The sequence below is a fragment of the Oratosquilla oratoria genome, chromosome 4 (genome assembly GCF_046742065.1).
Source record: "Oratosquilla oratoria isolate Oo_2021 chromosome 4, ASM4674206v1, whole genome shotgun sequence".
Lineage (NCBI taxonomy): Eukaryota > Metazoa > Arthropoda > Malacostraca > Stomatopoda > Squillidae > Oratosquilla > Oratosquilla oratoria.
In genome coordinates this window covers 79,071,109-79,081,108 of record NC_134780.1, presented here as the reverse complement: position 1 = coordinate 79,081,108, position 10,000 = coordinate 79,071,109, and the positions used below count along the sequence as shown (strand labels likewise).

At 44.0% G+C, this 10,000-nt stretch overlaps 1 protein-coding gene across 1 annotated transcript in view; it reads right to left on the bottom strand.

Moving 5' to 3' along the window:
• LOC143024939 (acetylcholinesterase-like) overlaps window positions 1-10,000 on the bottom strand; it is a 228,174-nt gene that overhangs the window by 84,852 nt on the left and 133,322 nt on the right. The window contains exon 2 of the mRNA XM_076184445.1: window positions 437-519. The gene's annotated coding sequence lies outside the window, so the exon portion shown is untranslated. The remainder of the gene's footprint in view (window positions 1-436; window positions 520-10,000) is intronic.

Genomic DNA, 10,000 nt, shown 5'->3' with positions numbered 1-10,000 from the left:
AAACTACATTCGGTAAAAAAAATTAAGATCCCCCCACCAAACTCTGACCCATCCACAATTAGTCGAGGTTATTAAAAAATTCACTCAAACGCTTTCCTTGTCTCGAAAAAAAAAACCTTCCCCATTGCCCGATGGGTACTCTAGATCATTCAAAATGGCCCTCTGGAAGACAATTGAATTCCTACACGAATTTTGAGACCCTGAATTGGTTTACAACAGAGAAAAAAACCCTCTATGAACAGGGGAGATAAGGATCATCTTCGCTTGTTATGACGTTTTGTCTCAGGACCCCAAAATTCGTCTAAGAATACGACCCTCACTCCCTCCCCCTGCGACTTCAAATACCACCTTCCCGAAGAAGGCGCTGAGGCAGGAGGAGGTTCCTGACTTGTGTTAAGAACAAACCACCCCCTGGGGGGGGGGGGAGGATACGTACCGTGTGTGTAGGTTAGTAGCGACAGGGAAAGGATCAGCCTGGGGTAGGCCTGGTATCCCTCACCATTTAAAGAGGGGCAGCGTCTGCAAAGAGAGGAAGAGATTCAGTTAATAACCCCCGTTGGAGTGGGTGTAATGTCATTTGCATGATACAAAGGAAACAATATATATACACATATATGTATACATATATATACATACATATATATATATATATATATACATACATATATATATATATATATACATATATATATATATATACATATATATATATATATATATACATATATATACATATATGTATATATATACATATATATATATATATACATATACATATATATACATATATATATATACATATATATACGTATATATATATATATATACATATATATATATACATATATATATATACATATATGTATATATATATATATATATATATATATATATATGCTTAAACCGGTCAGACATAAACTCAAAAACTCGTAACTAGCCCTGTGACTTTTTTCCACCATATATATATATATATATATATATATATATATATATATATATATATATATATATATATTATATATGTATATACATATATATATGTATATACGCATATATGTATACATATATATATTATGTATATATATATGTATATTTATATGTATATATATATGTATATATATATGTATATATATATGTATATACATATATATAAATATGTATATATATATGTATATATATATGTATATACACATATATATATATATATATATATATATATATATATATATATATATATATATACATATAGCTGTACATACCAAGGAGTCTTCGCCCACTTATAAAGGGCGTGACTGATTCAAAACACACGCCCAACTCACACCCGGACCTCACACATCGAAACCCTATTCATCGCTCTTCCCATCCCAGCATCTCGTGGATGAAGAGCCATCCCTCAATTCCCGACACATCGCTCGGGTCAAAGGAGGCAATGCAGCGAGACAGCGTCCCTCCCCCCCAAAAAAAAAGAAATAAATAAAGATAAAATAAAAATAAATAAATAAATAGATAAATAAAATAAAACAAAATAAAATAAAATAGATCAAATAAGATAAAACAAAATAAGATAAAATAAAATAGATAAAATAAAATAAAATAGAAATAGAAATAAAATGAGACAAAATTAAATGAAAGAAAAAAATCTTTGGTTTATATTCCTGATGGCGTGGTTAGGGTGGCACGGAACAAAGGTAATATTAAGATTTTTTAATTTATTTTATTTTTTATTTTATTTATTTTACAAAGTTCCCAAAACAGAAATTCATTCTCCTGAACATTACATTAAGATATCAGGCAAGGTGACCTTTTTTAAGTATATGAATATGCAAATAACAACAATCAGTACATATGCCCCTCAAGTTAAGGGGACAGGTCGGAGGTTCTGCCGTCATTGATCTTTCAAGGCTGAACTTTCACTCTCACTGTGAGGCTCTACAACTCACCTTCTCCCTACGTTCTTCAAATCTTTCGAAACCAAAGTTCCTAGGAGCTTCTGTTGCGGATACTAAAATTGAATGAACATGTTCATCCTTTCTGTCTTTTTCTGAAAGGTCTGTGTGTTTGTGTGTGTGTGTATTTACCTAGTTCTATTACACGGGAAGGGAGCTATGCTCGTGGAGACCCGTCTTTGTATCTTTCAGCATCAAGTTTTTTCTTAAAATATTGAATAGTATTTGGACACCCTGTTTCTTTATCTAAGTTATTCCATATATCCAGCACTTTGTGTGGGAAGCTATTCTTTTTCCGATCTCTTCTATAGTTATCCTTTTTGAGTTTCTTTTCATGACCTCTTGTTTTTCCACTGTAATTTTTTAGTAAATCATTCCTGACAAGGATTTCCATTCCTTTCATGATTCTAAATAGTCAGTAGATCACCTCTTTCTCTTCTCTGCTCTAGTGTTGGTAGTTCTAGTTTCGATAATCTTTGTTCTTATGTTAAATTAGAAAGAGCAGGTGCCAACTTTGTTGTTGCTCTCTGTATTCTTTCTAGTTTTCTTATATTCTTTTTAGTATTGGGTGTCCATAGTGTCGCTGCATATTCCAGTTTTAGTCTAATCAATGTAACTAATATTTCTTAATCATTTCTTCATCCAAGCAGTCAAATGCCACTTTCATTGCCCTTAATAGGTTGTAGGTTTCACCAACTATTTTGTTTGTATGTTTATCCGGTGTCATGTCTGCTGATTATTACTCCAAGGTCCCTTTCCGAGTGCACTTTTTTTATTTCTTCTTCACCAATTTTTTTTACTTTTTGAAATTCTGTTTTTGCTTTTTCCAAACTCCATTATGCTACACTTCTTGATATTGAAGTTCACTTCCCACTTTTGAATCCATTTCCAGATTTTGTCCAGGTCTGATTGTAATGAATCACAGTTGGGTATGTGTGTGTGTGTGTGTGTGTGTGTGTGTGTGTGTGTGTGTGTGTGTGTGCATGTGTGTGTGTGCATGCGTACATGTGTGTGTATGTGTGTGTGTGTATGCGTGTGCGTATGTGTGTGTGTGCGTGTACGTGTGTGCGTGCGCATATGTACATAAAGATCCAGCTTCTGGAAGAGAAGAAGTCATCTGTCAAAGACGGGTTGTGGGTTGGATTCTTTGCCGAAGGGAAAACAAATATTAGCACGGAAATTGTTAGCAGACTCTTGAATTTTCTTTTTTCTTCGTGAATAAAGAAGTCAAACACGTTTTCTCTTAGGAGAACGTGTGAGCGCTCGAACGTGTGAAGGTAGTGTCAGGAGGAACGCCCTGAGTAAACGATGTATGTTTGCATTGTGTACGTACGTACTGTATGTACGAGTGTGTACGTATGTATGTATGTATGTATGTATGTATGTACAAGTGTATGTATGTATGTATATGTACTGTATGTATGTATGTATATATTTGTATGTATGTACAAATGTATGTATGTATGTATATATGTACTGTATGTATGTATGTATCTATATATACATGTATGTATGTATGTGTATGTATATATATATGTATGTGTATGCATATATGTATGTATGAATGTATGTATGTATGTATATATGTATGTATGCATGTACGTATATATATATATATATATATATATATATATATATATATATATATATATATATTTACGTACGTAAGTACGCGTTTGTACGTGTTTTATGTGTGTGTATTCACTTGGTCTTTGGATCACGTGTTGGACTCGTGATCGACAGCTATTTCCCTCCTGGAAGAGAGCTCAGAGCTCGTAGGTCCGATCTATGGGTAATGCTATGACCTTGCACACACACACACCCAACTCCCCGCCCACGAGAGTTGGAGTAACACCCCTCAGCGCTGCGATACTGATATTATTTCAGCCCCGGGCGAGGGTCGAACCCGGACCTCCGTAGTGGCAGGCCAGAGCTCTAACCACAGCGCCATGAGAGGTGTGTGTGCCTGTGTGTGTGTGTGTGTGTGTGTGTGTGTGTGTGTGTGCGTGCGTGCGTGCGTGCGTGCGCGCGTGAAGGATAGGGATCTTAGGGGTGAGGAAGACAAACAAGGTCTCCCCAGTTGAGGCCAATAACAGATATGAATGGGCAAAAATTCCATTTGCTCTTTTTCAAGGGGGGGTGGGGTGGGGGAGGGGGATGGGGGGTTGCAAGGGAAGTAAGTGGGAGGGGAAAGTCGCCAGGGGGAGTGGGAGTGGGAGTGGGAGAAGCTGAACCAGAAGAGGAGGAATTGACAAAAGAATGGGAAAGAACGCCACGGGGGGAGGGGGAGGGGGAGGGGGAGGGGGAGGGGGGAGTCACACAAGACTCCAAGGACGATACCTGAAATGGTAACTCTAAGTTGTTAATAGTTGAGAATAGGGAGGGGGGAGAGAAGGGGGAGGAGGAGGAAAGGGGTGGGGGGAACGGGAGAGGAGGGGGGAGGCGGGAGAAGGGAGGGAAGGGGGGAAAGGGGTTGGGAAGTGAGGGGAGGGAGGTAAAGGGGAGAAGGAAGTGAAGGGGTTAAGGGGGAAGTAAAAAGAGAAGAAAAAAGAGGCGAACGCTGTGGGAGTCTGACCACATACTCTCATTTCGTTGTGAGGTCAACATCGTCGATGACGTCACAGGCACCCATGACCTTACTCGACCCATCCTATTAAAGCCAAAGTAAAAAAAGAATGAATGAATTAATACTAAAAAAAAATATTTCCTTTGCCATAATTCTCCGGTCCTGTCCTACTCCACGGCTTCATTCTCTTCATCTTCCTCTCTTCTTCCCGATCTCCGAGTTCGAGTTCGTTACGAGGTCGACATCGTTGATGACGTCACAGGCACCCATGACCATATTCGACCCATCCTATTAAAGCCAAGGTAAAAAAAAAGAATGAATAAATTAATATTAAAAAAAATCTTTCCTTTGCCATAATTCTCTGGTCCTATCCTACTCCACATCTTCATTCTCTTCATCTTCCTCTCTTCTTCCCGATCTCCGAGTTCGAGTTCCCCCGCTCACTCGGTGCCATGGATGCCAGCCAGGTGCCGTGAGAGGTGGCACCGGGTCAGGATTCCGGGATTCTTGGTCCAGCATTCCCAGCTCCTCTTCCGGCATCCCCGGAACTCCACTTGGCACCTCCACCCAGAACAAAACCACTCTTTCCTTGATGGACGGCACGGTGGAGGGAGAAAACAAGAACAAAGAAGAACGAAAAAGAATATGAGCAAAAAGAAAAGAGGGAGCCATGAGGGAGAAAATTGAGGTGGAGGAGGAGGAGGAGGAGTAGGAGGAGGAGGAGGAAGAGGAGGAGGAGAAGGAAGAGGAGGAGGAGGAGGAGGAGGATTGCATTGGAAACAGGAGGGTGGGGCGAAGAAGATAGATAATAGCAGACATGGCGTGGGTGTGTGGAGAGAGAGAGAGAGAGAGAGAGAGAGGGGGGGGGAGAGAGGGAGAGAGAGAGAGGGGGGAGAGAGGGAGGGTGAGGGAGAGACAGTGGGGGGGGAGGAGGAGAAGAGGAGGGGCCGCCGGAGTTCTGGGAATTCGGGTCAGGATGTCGCTCTTTGGCCTCATGCGGATGTGAGGATGTGTAGGCGCGTGCGGGCGTGCGGGTGCTTGCGCGGGTGTGTGGGCGTGCTACCTCTTCAACCGGCTCTTCCTTCTCCTCCTCCTTCTCCTTCTCCTCCTCCTCCTCCTCCTCCTCCTCCTCCTCCTCCTCCTCCTCCTCCTACCTCTTCTTCGCGCCTCCTTCGCGCCAAGAGTGAGCTTCAAGATGCCTCCTGCATGTAAGCAAGCGAGACGCTAAGGATCTCTCTCTGTTCCGTGGAAGGACTCCCAGAGGACTCCCAGGAGGAGCAAGGCATCTCAGAGGTCTTCGGGAGAAGTCTGCCTTGCCCGGGAGTGGAGGGGAGGTAGGGGAGTGGAGGGGAGGTAGGGGAGTGGAGGGGAGGGAGGGGAGTGAAGGGGAGTGGAAGGGAGTTTTCAGTTGATTTTATATAATAAAGAAACTTTTTATCTATTTTTTTTATTTTGCCTTATTCATTATCAACTTGATGTCTCAGGAAATCATTCACAGGAAAATCGTCGTACTAAGGGATGGAGTGCCAGCCCACGGGGATGCACACCCAATTTGGATACGTTGTGGGGTGGGGGGGTTGGAGGTAAATGAATGACGAAAATCTTTGTCTCCAGGAGGCAGGAATCTTGGTCTCTCACGTGGTTCTAGGTTCCTCTAGGTGCCTCTAGGTGCCTCTAGGTTCCTCTAGGTGCCTCTAGATGCCTTTAGGTGCCTCTAAGGTGCCTTTAGGTCCCTCTAGGTGACACCTATAGAGGGATATAAACCAACTACCTTTCCTCTACCTTGATCACCTTCTGCCTCTTAGTGGAGATGCTGAGGAGGACCTCTTCTTTCCCTCTTTCCCTCCAAGCCCTTCTTCGTGGTTATAATTCGACTCCAACACAGGAAGAGACCTTCCACTTCGCTGTGGTGGGTCCACTTCGTAGGCTTTGTCTTGGCGGCTGAGGACGCCAGGGGATTTGCTTCAGGAAAGGGAAGGACCTCGCGGCAAAGGGATCGTTCCGTTACCTTTTGACCTTCACACTAAGTGACCTTTCCTTAGGTCACGTGTATCCAAATGGCGTTGGAAAACGAGTAGATAGATCAGTAGGTAGATAGATGAATTAACAAATGAATGAGTGAATGAATGAACGAATGAACAAACGAATGAATGAATGAATGAATAAATGAATGAATGAATGAACGAATGAACGAATGAATGAATGAATGAATGAACGAATGAATGAATGAATAAATAAATAAGTTGATAGATAGATAAATGATAAGTAGATAAATTAACAACTAGATAAACAAGTAAATCAACCAATGATGAATATATTAATAGATAAATAAATAGCACATCAGTACTGACATCCCCACTGTCTTCACCTTCATCTTCCTCTTCTTCCTTTTTCTCTTATTCTTCCTTCTCCTCCTCCTCCTCCTCCTCCGCATCACAATAAGATGCACTTAATCACAATATATATATATATATATATATATATATATATATATATATATATATATATATATATATATATATATATATATATATTACCACCACGACAATCACCATCACCATTACTGCCCCTAAGTCCTCTTCTCCTCCTCCTCCCCTCCTCCCCCTCCCCTTCCCCCTCCCCCTCCTCCTCCTCTTCCTCATGACCATCAGCATCTCAAAGGCGTTTTATCTCCGCTAAGGAAATGAGAACATATGGGGTGTGGAGGATGGATGGAAGGATGGAGGGAGGGTGGATGGATGGATGGATGGATGGGTGGATGGAGGAAGGGAGGGAAGGATTGAGCACGGAGAGAGGGAAGGGTAGGAGACGGAGGGAGGCAAGGGTAGAGGATGGATGGAGGGATGGAAGGGTAGAGGATGGAGGTAGGGAAGGGGAGAGGATATAGGGAGGGATGGGTAGAGGATGGATGGAGGGATGGAAGGGTAAAAGATGAAGAGAGGGAAGGGTAGAGGACAGATGGAGGTAGGGAAGGGTAGAGGGTATAGGGAGGGAGGGAAGGGAAAGTGCGAGTGAAGGCTGGAGGGTATGGGAGGAACGGGAGAGGAGGGATCGGTGATGTACTTGGTCAAGGATAGAAGAAAGAGGTGAGCTGGGTGGAAAATGAAAGGGAGGGGAGAGTGGAGGGGAGGTCGGGGTGGAGGGGAGGTCGGGGTGGAGGGGAGGTCGGGGTGGAGGGGAGGTCGGGGTGGAGGGGAGGTCGGGGTGGAGGGGAGGTCGGTGTGGGGGTGGGAGGTCGGGGTGGAGGGGAGGTCGGGGTGGAGGGAAGGTCGGGGTGGAGGGGAGGTCTGGGTGGAGGGGAGGTCTGGGTGGAGGGGTGAAGAGATGAAGAAGGGAGGTCGGGGTGGAGGGGAGGTCGGGGTGGAGGGGAGGTCGGGGTGGAGGGGAGGTCGGTGTGGAGGGGAGGTCGGGGTGGAGGGGAGGTCGGTGTGGAGGGGAGGTCGGGGTGGAGGGGAGGTCGGGGTGGAGGGGAGGTCGGGGTGGAGGGGAGGTCGGGGTGGAGGGGAGGTCGGGGTGGAGGGGAGGTCGGGGTGGAGGGAAGGTTGGGGTGGAGGGGAGGTCGGTGTGGAGGGGAGGTCGGTGTGGAGGGGAGGTCGGTGTGGAGGGGAGGTCGGTGTGGAGGGGAGGTCGGTGTGGAGGGGAGGTCGGTGTGGAGGGGAGGTCGGGGTGGAGGGGAGGTCGGGGTGGTGGATGTAGGAGAGGTCGGAGTGGAGAATATAGTGGAGGGAGGGTTGAAGGATGGAGGGAAGGAGGTGAAAATGGAGCAGTAGACGAAGATAAGCATGAAGGATGGAGCAAGAAAGGAAGTGGAGGAGAGACATGGAGTGGGATGGAGTGCATGTGGATGAGGTGCGCAGAGTCCGCTCAGCACGTGGGAGTTCCGCGAAGACGACTAGTTAACCGACTTCGTCTATGGATGGCATGGTTGACACGATTGTGCAATGTTCGTTGTTATGGTTCGCGATGTTTTCAAATTAATCGAAACTAACGAAAAAAAAATCTTTATTTTTCTATGTTGTTCATGTATTGATCTATTTCATGATTACTATTATTATCATTTCTAGGTAAAGTTCTGAGATTTTTTATAATTTTCTGGTTTCCTGGAGTGATCTGTAAAACTATTTCTTTTACTCGTTCATTCCTTCAATGGGAGCTGTCGGCCATTAATATACAGATTGTGTCGCCATATAATCGAAGCAAATGCAAAGAATGATAACATTACTGAGGACAAGGAAATCATGTCAAGTTGAACAGAGTGGGAAGGAACGAAAGTTTGGTGTGGAATTGGAAAGTGGAAGACATCCATAGTCCAGGTGTAATGGAGTGATGCACTGCTCCACTGGAGGTTTGGTGACGCGAAAGAGTAAGAAAAGATGGAGGAATATGGAGGACAACTCCTCGACCACGTAAAGGACATGTGATCGATAGCCATTACCCTCCCGCGTAAAACTCAGAGCTCATATACTGTACAAGGTATGTTCAATAAGTAATGAGAAAATGTCAGGCGAGACATTGAATATAATTTGATCAAAATACTACTTCATGGTGAAGTACACATACATATATTCTATAAAATGACTAACTGGCAACTGTCTATATTTGTAGGTCTGAGTGCAGCGGTGAACGTGGTGGAACCAGTCTGATTCGGTTTGCCGATCTGTGAACACTTGTCAAGATGCAGGGAAACATGGAGCAACGTTACACTATCAAATTTTGGGTTAAACTTAAGAAAACCAAACAAGGAGCTTATGGAATGTTAAAGAAGGCGTATGAGGATAAACAGATGAGCCAAACAAGTTTCTATCGGTGGTTTAACAGATTTTCTGAAGGAAATGAACAGGTTGAGGATGAACCCAGATCTGGAGCACCAAAAAGTGTACGCAAGGAGAAAAACATTTAGGAAGTGCATAGGTTAGTGATGCAAGACCGTCGAATATCTGTGAGGATGATATCTGAAGCTGTTGGTACTTAATTGGCACAGTAGAGACAGTTCTGGCCGAAGATCTGAAGCTCCACAAAGTCTGTGCCAAGTTCGTGCCAAAGATCCTCTCCGACGGCTGATTTAGGTTTCCTGAATAAGGTAGTGACTTGTGACGAGAGTTGGGTGTTCACCTACGACCCTGAGAGCAAACGTCAGAGTGCTCAGTGGAAGCACGCGGCCTCCCCCAGACCCAAAAAGGCAAAGATGAGCTGGTCGAAAGAGAAGGCCATGGTCATTCCTTTCTTTGACTCCCATGGGCTCATTTACGTTGAATGGGTTCTTCAGGGTCAAACCGTCAACAAGGAATATTACCTTACTGTTCTGAAAAGATTCAGGGAGAAGATGAGGAAGAAGAGGCCTCAGCAGTGAAGGAGTGGCCAGTGGTGGTTCCACCAGGAAAAAGCCCCATGCCACAAGTCAACGCTGGTGAGTACCTGGATGGTCGACAGGGGAATGAAAGGGGTACAACACCCACCCTACAGCCCTGACCTAGCCCCTTGCGACTTC